We start from the raw sequence: 8,824 nt of genomic DNA, 5'->3' as shown, positions 1-8,824 counted from the left end.
AGCCCAGTGGGGATCCGGGCATCTGTTTCAAAAGTGGTTTGCTATGTGGCCCAGGGATGGGGGTGGAGAAGGCTTGAGTGCCTGACGCGTGTAGGGACCAAGTTTAGATCCTGGCCACAATATCGTATTAATATTAATAGGGCACGCTTAAAAGGTTTGCATACATTATTTTCCTAGCAATGCACTACACAGTGCCAAGGCAGAATTAGGGCAGCGGGACCTGTTCCTCCACACTGGGTGCTGAGCCTTGGGGGTGCTGTAGGGCATAGCAACTATGCTGTAGTGAATTGAGCAGAATGGAAGACAGTAGGCAAGAGGGCACTGAATTTTCGCCTTGCACAGGGCACTGCTGAAATTTGAAAGATTGTAGTCTGTCCCTGCACAGTGGGCCAAAATGGTAGGTGGATCCTGCAACAAAATGTTGCAGCATGTCCTCACCTCCTAGCAGAAGTGCTCCTGTTCAAGATGCCATCTATTGTGCCTGCCACCAAGATGCTGCTCTTATCCTCTTCCCACCCCTCCAATTGGCACTCAATATTTCATGGCTACCGACAAGTAGGAGAGCAGTCCTGGCTCCCCACTGCCATGATGGGGAGCTCAGCATCCTGGAGGGAGTTAGGAAAATTGTGGGGAAATGCACTGAAAAGTGTGGGATGAGCAAATGATCAACAGGAAGTGGTTTGCTACGTGAACACCCTGCAAGAAAACCAGGATGAATGTTCAGTAAAGACTGGACACAGTCTAACCGCCACAAAAGCAAATCAGGAAGAATGCTGAATAAACAAGCCATCTGAGAAGTGCGATTTCCAGCAACCATCCTAGGACCACCATTTCCCCACCCCTGTTCAAACCATATTCACAATATGTAGAATGTAAGACACCAATTTTGCAAAATGCCTTTGCATGGAGGGAGTGTGGCTCTTTCAGGGAACACGTTGCATGTTCTGAATATCCCCATTTGCACTGAAAAAGAACCTCACCAAAGTTTCTTACTTCCCTCTGTAGATGTTCGCAACAGGACTTAGGGCAAGGGTTGCCAAATTACCTGGGTTGGCGGGGAGTGTCCTGACCTTGTCTTGTACCGTTTCCAGCAGCTAAACTGTGGAGAAATCAGATGGGGAAGGTTTTAATGCCACTACGAAGATATTCCTATATATACACCTGCATTATAACCTGCTTATGCCTGAACGTCAGCTGTGTGGTTTAAAGGCATCGCTGCAAGAGCTGGCTGAAAAGTTGGCAAGCCTCATCTTAGGTGGCGAACTGGAAAAGGTCCTACTGTGAGGCAGGGAAGATGCATGGGTGGGTGGCTCAATAATCATTCCACTGGGCTAATGCTCATCTGTCTGGTGGAGATAGGAGAGGCTGGCAGCAGCTGGTTAGCAGGTCGTGAAAGCCATGGAACCAAGGAGCCTGAATATTCATCTCTGCCCCATACATATTCACATCCTCTGGGGAATGAGGAATTGTGGGCAGGAAGGAGAGCGACTCCATTGCCTCTCTGCCTGAAAAAGTGTGCTGAAGACCCAAGGGTGGGCAAAACCTCAGGGGGAGAGCATCCATACATCATGCATAAGGTCCTTCCCAACAGATTTCCAATTAAAGAATCTCGGGTAGCAGCAGAGCAGGAAAACTAGATGAGACCTGGGAGGTAAGATTGCCTGTTCCTGTTGCTTTGACAAACAGGGCAATCTGTAATTTGATATTTTGACAGGAACTAGAACCTCCAGATACTTTTTTTTAATATTATTTGGCATTCATTTATTATATGTATGGTATGTAATACAACAAATACATTTCATTGTGTTTTTAATATTTTGTTGGGAGCTTCCCAGAGTGGCTGTGGCAACACAGTCGGATGGGCGGCATATAAATAATAAAATTGTTGTTGTTATATATACAGCAGAAGTATCATTTCCCAGACAACCATCGTCACAAGCCAAACAAGTCTGGAACTACACCTGACAGTCAAATAACACCAATATACTACCTATGTATAGGGACGCGGGTGGCGCTGTGGGCTAAAGCCTCAGCGCCTAGGGCTTGCCGATCGAAAGGTCGGCGGTTCGAATCCCCGCGGCGGGGTGCGCTCCCGCTGCTCGGTCCCAGCGCCTGCCAACCTAGCAGTTCGAAAGCACTCTTGGGTGCAAGTAGATAAATAGGGACCGCTTACTAGCGGGAAGGTAAACGGTGTTTCCGTGTGCGGCTCTGGCTCGCCAGAGCAGCGATGTCACGCTGGCCACGTGACCCGGAAGTGTCTCCGGACAGCACTGGCCCACGGCCTCTTGAGTGAGATGGGCGCACAACCCTAGAGTCTGTCAAGACTGGCCCGTACGGGCAGGGGTACCTTTATCTTTACCTTTACTGCCTATGTATATGAAGATGACTTTTAATTATTGCTTTTTTTCTTTTCTTCTGCCGGACTTCGTGACTTAACTCATATGTAACTGTGCTTAGTCTATGTACCTATTTTATGGTTTTGCGCTTTTTTGTAAAAAAAATAAATTCATTACTTCCCCCCCCCCAAAATAATAATCAATAAAACAAGGATACAAAAATCAAACCACCATCTAACATTATACTTCTAATAAAAAAATTCTACTATTTTATAAACCTCAAGGCTTCCTTCCACCCCCTTCTACTGGAAACTGAACCCTGAGACTCCTGGAGTCTCTTGCCGCTCAGATTGGGGTGTGCATCACAGTATACACAGCGCAAATAAAACCGGCCAGTTGCGGCCTACTCTCGCTGTAGCCCCTTGGCGCCAGTATTATCTGTGCAAATATTCCCTTTTCTCCTCGCAGCGGGCTTTCTCTGTGTGTGCATGGGTAAGGGCTGTCCCTGCCCCCTCTCTCCCCTCCGGTCACCACCTTCCGACATGGGATTTGAGACTTATTAATACACGGCTTCCCGGCTGCTTCTGCATGTTGCTGCCTCAGGCGGAGAAGCCCTGTTTAGATCTTCATTAAAGCGGCAGCAGAGACAGGCCTCACGGGAGGAGCACGGCCCACTTCTGATCTCCCCCTCCCCATCTTGTCTTCCCAGTGCTGGCTGGGAGAGACCGTTGTCTGAATTCCCAGAGAGCCGGTGCCAGTTACTGTGTACAATACTGAGCTACATGGGCCAATTGTCTTGACTCAGTAGAAGGCAGCTTCCTATGTTCCTGGCATGGCCTTCATATTATTGATATTGTCAGCAGAGCCCAACACAACTAGTACTAGAATTGTGGGGAGAAGGTGGGCAATTCTACAACCCCAGGCTGCTGACTTCCCTCCATTTTAGCCAAATCTATGCCCATATGGTGGCATTGTGGGTTAAACCACAGAGCCTAGGACTTGCCGATCAGAAGGTTGGCGGTCCGAATCCCCGCGACGGGGTGAGCTCCCGTTGCTCGGTCCCTGCTCCTGCCAACCTAGCAGTTCAAAAGCATGTCAAAGTGCAAGTAGATAAATAGGTACCGCTCCGGCGGGAAGGTAAACGGCGTTTCCGTGTTCTGCTCTGGTCGCCAGAAGCGGCTTAGTCATGCTGGCCACATGACCTGGAAGCTGTACGCCGGCTCCCTCAGCCAATAAAGCGAGATGAGTGCCACAACCCTAGAGTGAGCTGCGACTGGACCTAATGGTCAGGGGTCCATTTATCTTTACGCCCCTATAGATTTGGTTTTTTAAAAAAGACAGATAAGGGGTCACTCCCTTAGGTGATTCAAATCCTTGTAAGAAATCCAAACAGCTGTTCCGTTAAGACCAAGAATAACCAAACTTGTGCTTGAGTTTTGTGCAAGCAAATCAGGAAGAATGCTCAATAAACAGGTTACCGGGAGGAGCCTTGCACTGCTCAATGTCATGTTGCTCTCTGTCAGTTCAACTAGCAACCTAGTTTAGCCAGAAGCCAAATAATCAACAGGTTCAAAACTCACTTTGCTTCAGAACTCAGCTTCTTGCTCCATTTGGTACTGGATGAGGCAGCTGTGAGCTTTCTGCTTCGCCATACTGCCTGGTGCCAGAGAGTGAGCTCAGTTGTGTGGGTCTGAGATTGTGCATGGACAAAGCACCAGACCTGCCCACGACTGGGAATGGCAAAAACGGGGGAAGGAGTGTAGAGAGATAGTTTCTCCAGTGAAGTCAGAATTCAGTTTTCTCCATGTTTTCACTGGCTTTTCCATTGGTGATGCTTGTGTTAAGGAATGCTGAGAATGGATTCAAACACCAGTGAAATTCAACCCCCACACCCCAGCAAAGGCCGACAGGCTAAAAATATTTGCACGGGATATAAATTAGATGCATGATCTCATGTTTATGTTAATAATAAATATGATAATCTTTGTACCTGGTTGAGACTATTAAGATCCTAATGACTAATGAAAAAAATGTAAGCACCCACACCATTGTTGCGGAACCATACACCTTAAATGTCAAACTTTTGTGCGTGACACAACACAATGTGTTACCAAACTACGACTTTGTTGTATTTGTTCGGCGTTCACTTCCAAAAACATAGAAATGTTACTTCGCATAATAAGATGAGACTGCACTGCCATACTGTCAAAGTGCAGAAGTGAATTTTGGTAGAGTTGGAAATACTCGGAAATCTCCTGTTTTAATTCCAGTGTTGTATTGATGGGATTGTTTCATTGCCTATTTTAATTACTGATGCTTTGAATTTTAAACTATGGAACTCACTCCCACAAGAAGTAGAGATGGCCACAAATTTGGATTACCCCCAGCAGAGAGATCTCAATGATCGGGAAGATTTCGAGAGGCTCAGCCAGCCATTAAGCTATCCTGGACTCAGGTTGTAAAGGGCACTTTGCAAATTAGTACAGGATCCATGAACCTGGTCCATAATGGTAGCTATGTGAACTGCCCTGAGACCTCCAGGTAGAGGGCGTTATATAAATTCAATAAATAAATGAATAGTGCCAGCTCTGAAGCACCAGACTTGCTAGAACGAGATGCAGTAAAAAAAACAACAACCCTTCACATTAATACTGTGAGATCCCCTGTATACAGCCGAGCTATTGTCATTGTCCATAAATCCAGGCTTCTGATGGCTGCATGATATGCCAGGGGAGCCGGTGGGGAGGAGGACTCAAATCAGGTTCCTAACAGCAGCCTGGCCCTGCTATTTGCCTTGACAGCAGAGCCAGATCCGTTTCCGACTTTGCAAAACCTTCTCCCTTAAGCACTGGGCTTCGGAAGCCTTCCTTAGGAAGTGTTCCAGCGCCAAGCAACTCTTGTTCCCTTCGGCAAGGCTGCTGCGAGCTGTGCTCCTGCTGACCCCTTTGGAGACAGAAATAGCCACACAGTTAGCGAGTAAGAGAGAGAGAGAGAGATCTGCATTGCAAGGGACTGCGAAGAGAATAGATCAAAGGAAAGATGGCTAAGCAAGCAAGGAAGGAAGCACTGCGGGATGTGGGGAAGATGGCAGAAGAAATCAGGGAGAGGAAAGGAATAGGGTGGTCACTTGTTCATTCTCCTCAAAAAAAGAAGAAAAGGGGATAGAGTCACACAAAATTGTATATCCTGATTTGTATGTAAAGATGCAAATCTAGAAAGCATGGCTATAATTTCGGTAGAGATACATATTGCAACTTGTGTGTGCCCGCTCAGTAAGTGGTCCAGGTATTCACACTGAATGAGCAATTTCTGGCTCTCCCCCCTTGTAGCTCTTTATCTTTATTTTATTATTATTTATATAGGGCAGTTCACAAGATAAAAACACAAGTTAAAAACACAAATAAATAGTTAAAAGTAACAAAACAATAACCCCCCCAGCCCATAAACACATTTAAAAGGCTGTAGAATATTAATAAGCCAAAGACCTGGTTGAATAGGAATATTTTCACCTGGCACCTAAAGATATATACAGTTCACTGCCCAGACGAGTGTGTGAAATAATGAGACACGAGGCTTCTTCTCAGCGCTATTTTTTCTTCGGTTTGGGCAAAACTAAAAAAAAGCTCCACAACTGTTGTGCCCAGATTTTCACTTTTTAAAATATGGCTCTGCTTCTTCTCTGCATTAAGAAGTTGTCGCCCAGTTTTTGATTCTGGCAGCCATCTTGGAATCCTAAGGCTCTCTAGTTTCATAGAGTTAAAAAAGGAAAAAAAGGAAAAGGAGGGTGTTCCTGTCAAAGGAGAGGGGGGCAGAACTACCATTAGGCAGAAGAGCCTTGAAAAGTACTCCAAGCCTGCTGGGAGGCTGGGTCTGGCCACCAATTTAATTTCCCAAAATGCCCCAGAGGCATTATGGGAAATCTGACAACCTGCATAATTTTGATGCAACTGTTAACAGACCCTCCAAGTGTCCCTATTTTCTAGGGGCAGTCCCAGTTTTACAGAATCCATCCCAGTTTCTGATTTGATCTCAGAATGTCCCACTTTTCCTTAGGACTGCCCTATTTTCATCGGAGGAATGTTGGAGGGTATTGTTATAGGAATTCTAAGGTCTTAACTATAGAATGAATGTTGATAATTGCACAAGGTAAACACACATACATAAGTACAGTGGTGCCTTGGTTTAAGAACAGCCCTGTTTATGAACGATTCGGTTTATGAACTTCACAAAACCGGAAGTAGTGTCCCGGTTTGTGAACTTTACCTCGGTCTAAGAACAGAATCTGAACGGTGGAAGGGCACCGGTGGCGGGAGGCCTCATTAGGGAAAGCGCACCTCAGTTTAAGGACGGTTTCGGTTTAAGAACAGACTTCAGGAATGGATTAAGTTCGTAAACCGAGGTACCGTACCTCAGTTTACGAACTTAGGTTCAGGTACCACTGTATATAAACTACGTCTAAAATAGTACAGTAGAGCAATCCAAAAGCCATCTTAGCTCCTCTAAAGACTCTCAATATTTCCTCTGCCTCCTTAATCCCCCTTGGCTGAGAACAAGTAGGCAGATAGAAATCAAAGGGAGTTCCTAGAATCATAGAATCATAGAATCATAGAGTTGGAAGAGACCACAAGGGCCATCGAGTCCAACCCCCTGCCAAGCAGGAAACACCATCAGAGCACTCCTGACATATGGTTGTCAAGCCTCTGCTTAAAGACCTCCAAAGAAGGAGACTCCACCACACTCCTTGGCAATAAATTCCACTGTCGAACAGCTCTTACTGTCAGGAAGTTCTTCCTAATGTTTAAGTTCTTCCTAATTCCTGAAGGGATTCCTCTCCTATATTTATGAATCTCCTTGATATTAATTGTCATTGTTTGCCCAGATGCTCTGCACTGAGGGATGTCTGAGGGGTATCCTGATTGTCTCATCAAATGCAAACGTTTTGTGTAAACTGTGTCTGGAACTATGTAAAACTTGCTAAAACCTCAGGAGTATCAACACCTCGGCCTGCCAGAGCCACAGTAACCCCACCTTACGTGTGACGTAATTTCTGGCTGTTTGTAGAGGGAACTGTCCTTCTCCACACAAAAATGCAAACCCTGAAAAAGAGATGTTTCTTCTTGGTTGGGGTCTCTCTTGCCTCCTTGCTAGGAAGAGAGGAAACTCTTGCAGCAGAAAAATAAAGATCTGCCTTGCTTTCACTGCATCCTGCCTCCATCCATTCATCCCTGACCAATCATGGACTTAGGGGACTCAGTCTCTTAGGGAGTTGGGCAGCAAAAGCCAACCACCCCTATTTTTTTCTGTATCAGTTTGGAGTTATGTGACCCCCCAAGCCAAGGAGATAAGTAACTATACAACCTTTAGAAGACATCTGAAGGCAGCCCTGTACAATGGTACCTCAGGTTACATACGCTTAAGGTTACAGACTCTGTTAACGCAGCAATAGTACCTCAGGTTAAGAACTTTGTTTCAAGATGAGAACAGAACTCGTGTGGCGGCAGCGGGAGGCCCCATTAGCTAAAGTGGTACCTCAGGTTAAGAACAGTTTCAGGTGAAGAACAGACCTCCAGAACGAATTAAGTTCTTAACCCGAGGTACCACTGTACAGGGAAGGTTTATTTTAAATGTTTAATGTTTTATGTGCTTTTATATATGTTGGAGGGACGCAGGTGGCGCTGTGGGTAAAAGCCTCAGCGCCTAGGGCTTGCCGATCGAAAGGTCGGTGGTTCGAATCCCCGCGGCGGGGTGCGCTCCCACTGTTCGGTCCCAGCGCCTGCCAACCTAGCAGTTCGAAAGCACCCCTGGGTGCAAGTAGATAAATAGGGACCGCTTACTAGCGGGAAGGTAAACGGCGTTTCCGTGTGTGGCTCTGGATCGCCAGAGCAGCGATGTCACGCTGGCCACGTGACCCGGAAGTGTCTCCGGACAGCGCTGGCCCTTGGCCTCTTTGAGTGAGATGGGCACACAACCCTAGAGTCTGTCAAGACTGGCCTGTATGGGCAGGGGTACCTTTACCTTTATATATGTTGGATGGGGGGGTATAAATAATAAAATTTTTGTTATTATTATGGATTAGGACATCCCATTTTCATTGGAGGGTATGTGTTAAGTGGATGGATGTCACCAGAGGAGTGAAACACCTGCTGCTCCTGCCCTCAGCCACAGCCTCAGGGACAACAAGAAGGAATAGAGAGAAGTCGCCATCCCTGAGTTATTGCTACATTTCTTCACTTTATTTTTACCCAGCTTCCTACAAATGTTAATTGTTTGTGCCAGCAGCACCCATGGACTTGGGGAATGAGCTCTCTGAATATCTGAAGCTCGTCAGCCCTCTTGGCTTTGTGGAGGCGAGGCAATGCCTATTTAGGGGAATGGACTTCCAGTTCCTGAGGTCTGCTGCACGTCTGACTGCAAGCTGAGAGGCTGGTGCTCATAGGGCTTGGTAGGCCGGTAGGCAGGGAGCCCAACAGTAGGTGGCGCCAGAGCCA

At 46.5% G+C, this 8,824-nt stretch overlaps 1 long non-coding RNA gene across 1 annotated transcript; it reads right to left on the bottom strand.

Annotated features, from left to right (window-relative positions):
- Positions 1-99: 99 nt before the first annotated feature.
- LOC310664753 lies at positions 100-4,210 on the bottom strand. Its single transcript, XR_014505049.1, has 3 exons — positions 3,917-4,210; positions 1,046-1,099; positions 100-605 (listed from the first exon to the last, which is right to left on the bottom strand). It is a non-coding gene; the product is annotated as an uncharacterized lncRNA (long non-coding RNA).
- Positions 4,211-8,824: the final 4,614 nt, after the last annotated feature.

This window comes from Podarcis tiliguerta (genome assembly GCF_965153285.1).
Source record: "Podarcis tiliguerta genome assembly, chromosome: 14".
Classification (NCBI taxonomy): domain Eukaryota; kingdom Metazoa; phylum Chordata; class Lepidosauria; order Squamata; family Lacertidae; genus Podarcis; species Podarcis tiliguerta.
This window is presented reverse-complemented; position numbering and strand designations above follow the sequence as displayed.